The following is a 5,000-nucleotide window of genomic DNA, read 5'->3' on the forward strand; positions in this document are numbered from 1 at the left end:
CAACAAAATACGTTTTTTTCTATGGTTGTTTTATTAATTTTATTTCTGTTTTAGTTTGAATTATTTTAGTACTTCCAGTTAAACTGAATGAAAATGAAAGTCTTGCCTTGACGAGCTTTAATAACAAGTTTGTTTTTTTGTGTTTATGTCCGTTAACGTTTATTTTATTTTGAGTAACGAATTTTAGCAATTTTTTATTTGAATTAAATTTGTAAGATTTTGAAGACCGACTGATAAACCGCAGTGGTGTTTTATATATATATATATATATATATATATGTTTTTTATTTTAATATTTGTTAAAATGTTAGTAATTTTGTTGTTTTTGACATTTTTTCAAATATTTTTACATATTATATATATATATTTTTTTTAATTAATTTTATTTTAAATGTAATATATTTTAAAAAAAATATATATATATAATTTTTTATTTTATTAATGTTTATTTATTTCTGTTTTAGTTATTTATTTAGCACATCAAATGAAGCGAAATGAAAATGAGAACGGTTTAATAAAATGCGTTTATACTTTTTATTTCAAGCAAGCAACAAAAATAATGTTTTTTTTTCATGCTTTTAGTTTTTACTAATTTTACTTCTGTTTTAGTTTTAATTATTTTAGTACTTCCAGTTAAACTGAGTAATCTTGCCATGACAACCAGCTGAAATATTATTTTAAATTATTTTATTTAGATTTTTTATTTTTTTAAATTTGAATTTGAAGTAAATTTGAAAGATTTTGAAGGCCGACAGATAAACCGCAGTGATATTTTAATATAATTAAGATGCTATAGCTATTAATATTTAGATATTTAGTTTGTTTTCAATTTCATTTGAATTTTTGTTAAAGTTTTAGTAAGTTAGTTGTGTTTTTTTGACATTTATATATATATATATATATATATATATATATATATATATATATATATATATATATATATATATATATATATATATATATATATATATATATTTTTTTTTTTTTTTTTATAACATTATAAATATATAAAAATGAAATGTACATTACAAGTATATATCTAAATAATCAGAATTTCTGTGCAAACTATCCCTAAAAATATAAAATGATTGATTCTAATGAAATGAATCTTGAACAGTAGGGGGCAGTAATGCCTAAATCAGTCAGTCATTCATTCAGGAATGAAGTAAATGCCTCTGCTTTCAACTAATCCTTCACTTTAACTAATACACTTTAACTAATATTGAACTAATATACTTTAATATCCAGTGTGAAAATATGAAGCCTCTTTCACTTCCTCATCTGCGGTGCGGCAGAAACCCAATACTGTACATCATATCACATCATCTTCCCCTTCAGATATTACAGCCCAGATTCAGGCAAAATGACAATCAGTTCACAGGTCCAGTTTCAGGCCCGGTTGCATAAAGCACCTTAAGTGTAATCTTCCCTTAAGTTCGCCTTATGTTTCCCTTAAACCTAAGGGTGTTGCAGAAACAAACCCTCAAGTGTTACGTAAGGGTTGAAACGTCATAATTCCCCTTAAAGGATTAGTTCACTTTCAAATAAACTTTTGCTTATAATTTACTCACCCTCATGTCATCCAAGATGTCCATGTCTTTCTTTCTGCAGTCGAAAAGAAATGAAGATTTTTGATGAAAAGATTTCAGGATATTTCTCGATATAATGGAAGTCAATAGGTCCAAATGAGAGGTTCAGTGCAGCTTCAAAAGGGCTTTAAACCACATCAACTGTACCAGTCTTTGACCCTGCGTCTAGCGCAACCTTTTCAACGTATTTGCGTTTTACGTGACGTCACGAGCGTGCATCACTGAACAGATCACGCCGAGCATTTGTGCTTATAAAACTTAAACTTCATTTATTTAAAATAAAATGGCCGATGGTTTGGCTAGATGAGACCCTTATTGATGGTCTGGTACGGTTGATGTGGTTTAAAGCCCTTTGAAGCTGCACTGAACCTCTCATTTGGACTTTGAACCATTTGGAGTCTATTGACTTCCATTATATGGAGAAATATCCTGAAATCTTTTCATCAAAAATCTTCATTTCTTTTCGACTGAAGACAGAAAGACATGGATATTTTGAATGACAAGGGGGCGAGTAAATTACAAGCAAAAGTTTATTTGTAAGTGAACTAATCCTTTAAATGCTGTTTTTTTACGTAAAGCTCCACTGTGTGATATTTTCCCCCATCTAGTGGTGAACTGGTTTATGACCATCCAGTGAATTTTAGTTTCTGTTCCTCTCAATTCCGATTTCGTTTTAACTCCTACGGTGGCCGATTTAGTCCAAGATTAACATGGCTTCCAGTTCGACCTCGTCCACATTGGACACGGTGCCATCGAGAGTTAAAACGCCAAAGTCGAAGCTTGAATTTACGGGAATGTCCCTCTTTGGCTAATGTACTTTCAAGATGGAGGATCAACATGGCGACCCGCATTCGAACCCTCACCCGTATGTGTTTACAATGGCATATTATAAACTTACGAGAATACTTTATTACTTGAAAGAAGTAAATATACATTCATGAGCACATATATTTTTAAAAGAACTAAGTGTTTTTAGCTAAGAATAAACTAAAAAAGTTACACAGTGTAGCTTTAAATAATCCCTTAAAAAGCGTTAAGTGTTGCGTAAAACCCCTTAACACTCATTTCCCTAAGGATAACTTAAGGTGTGGAAATCGTAACCTAAAGAGTAACGCGGACAAAAATAAGACGACATGGCTGAACCAGCTGAAGATCATCATGTGCCAAGAAGAGTTTTTAGGGATAGGGAGAACCCTTTGGACCATCTTAGCGATGAAAAATTGTTGCAATAATACCGATTTGACCATCACACACCGCAACCACTGACACTGAACACTGATACTTTACAAATAAACCACCGATTTGAGCTTTAAACCACTACATTCTCGACTGAACAACTCTTAAAACTACATTTCGTGACACAATAACAATAGTATTTTTCAATTTCGCGGCCGCACGCAACCATTATGAAAAGCGCAAAAGGACGTGCGTCAATTTCGCTTCAAACTCTTGCTTTTACGCATGTCCATCTCGCTTTAGACGCGCGAATGCATTCAAAGTTCAAGCGTCAAACTAGACGCGAATTTGACGCTCTATTCACGTTTGGTGTGAACGCAGCATTAGTGTTCGTGTTTTGCGTATCTATGGCAACGACTTTTATAACGTTAATCCAGGATCGCTGTCTTGAAACACTTAAATGTTTCCCTAAGAGAACCGTTTAAGAGATTATATGCAACACCCTTAAGTTATTCTCTTACATGACATCTTACATGACGTTTACTTATCAGCCATTTTACTTCCGTCTTTCTGCGGTTGAAACTAAAGCACAAAGTTTATAGCGATTTATTGGATGGGGATTTAAGAATCGATATTGTTTTGTAAAAGTGAGAATAGATTAAAATCGAGAAATCGATATTTTTTTTACCAAGCCCTAGTTTATTATATAGATTAGTAGCATAAATAATAGGGCGGTCAAAAGATTAATCGCGATTAATCGCATCCAAAATAAAAGTTTGTGTTTACATAATATATGTGTGTGTACTCTGTTAATTATTATTTATATATAAATACACACACAAGCATGTATATATTTAAGAAATATTTGCATGTATATACTGTATATACATTTATATAATTTATATTATATATAAATATAATAATTTTTTTTAAATATATATATGCTTGTGTGTGTTTTTATATATAAATAATAATTAACAGAGTACACACACATATATTATGTAAACACAAACTTTTATTTTGGATGCGATTAATCGCGATTAATCTTTTGACAGCCCTAATAAATCCGTCTGAAAGGTTAAAAACGTTGACTATGATAAGTGTCATAATACAGTGTGAACACGACGGCTGCTGATGTGTGTGTGTGTGTGTGTGTGTGTGAGTGTGTGAGTGAGTGTGTGAGTGAGTGAGTGTGTGAGTGAGTGAGTGTGTGAGTGAGTGAGTGAGTGAGTGAGTGTGTGAGTGAGTGTGTGAGTGAGTGTGTGAGTGAGTGTGTGAGTGAGTGTGTGAGTGAGTGTGTGAGTGAGTGTGTGAGTGAGTGTGTGAGTGAGTGTGTGAGTGAGTGTGTGAGTGAGTGTGTGAGTGAGTGTGTGAGTGAGTGTGTGAGTGAGTGTGTGAGTGAGTGTGTGAGTGAGTGAGTGAGTGAGTGAGTGTGTGAGTGAGTGTGTGAGTGAGTGTGTGAGTGAGTGTGTGAGTGAGTGTGTGAGTGAGTGTGTGAGTGAGTGTGTGTGTGAGTGTGTGAGTGAGTGTGTGAGTGAGTGTGTGAGTGAGTGAGTGAGTGAGTGAGTGAGTGAGTGAGTGAGTGAGTGTGTGTGTGTGTGAGTGAGTGTGTGAGTGAGTGTGTGAGTGAGTGTGTGAGTGAGTGTGTGAGTGAGTGAGTGAGTGAGTGAGTGAGTGAGTGAGTGAGTGAGTGTGTGAGTGAGTGAGTGAGTGAGTGAGTGAGTGTGTGAGTGAGTGTGTGAGTGAGTGAGTGAGTGAGTGAGTGAGTGAGTGAGTGAGTGTGTGAGTGAGTGTGTGAGTGAGTGAGAAATCGATATTTTTTTTACCAAGCCCTAGTTTATTATATAGATTAGTAGCATAAATAATAGGGCGGTCAAAAGATTAATCGCGATTAATCGCATCCAAAATAAAAGTTTGTGTTTACATAATATATGTGTGTGTACTCTGTTAATTATTATTTATATATAAATACACACACAAGCATGTATATATTTAAGAAATATTTGCATGTATATACTGTATATACATTTATATAATTTATATTATATATAAATATAATAATTTTTTTTAAATATATATATGCTTGTGTGTGTTTTTATATATAAATAATAATTAACAGAGTACACACACATATATTATGTAAACACAAACTTTTATTTTGGATGCGATTAATCGCGATTAATCTTTTGACAGCCCTAATAAATCCGTCTGAAAGGTTAAAAACGTTGACTATGA

The 5,000-nt window shown here is 32.9% G+C and overlaps 1 protein-coding gene across 1 annotated transcript in view; it reads left to right on the forward strand.

Moving 5' to 3' along the window:
* ppp2r5cb (protein phosphatase 2, regulatory subunit B', gamma b) overlaps positions 1–5,000 on the forward strand; it is a 76,719-nt gene that overhangs the window by 3,620 nt on the left and 68,099 nt on the right. The gene's annotated exons all lie outside the window — the stretch shown is intronic.

The sequence above is a fragment of the Gobio gobio genome, assembly GCF_949357685.1.
Source record: "Gobio gobio genome assembly, chromosome: 12".
Lineage (NCBI taxonomy): Eukaryota > Metazoa > Chordata > Actinopteri > Cypriniformes > Gobionidae > Gobio > Gobio gobio.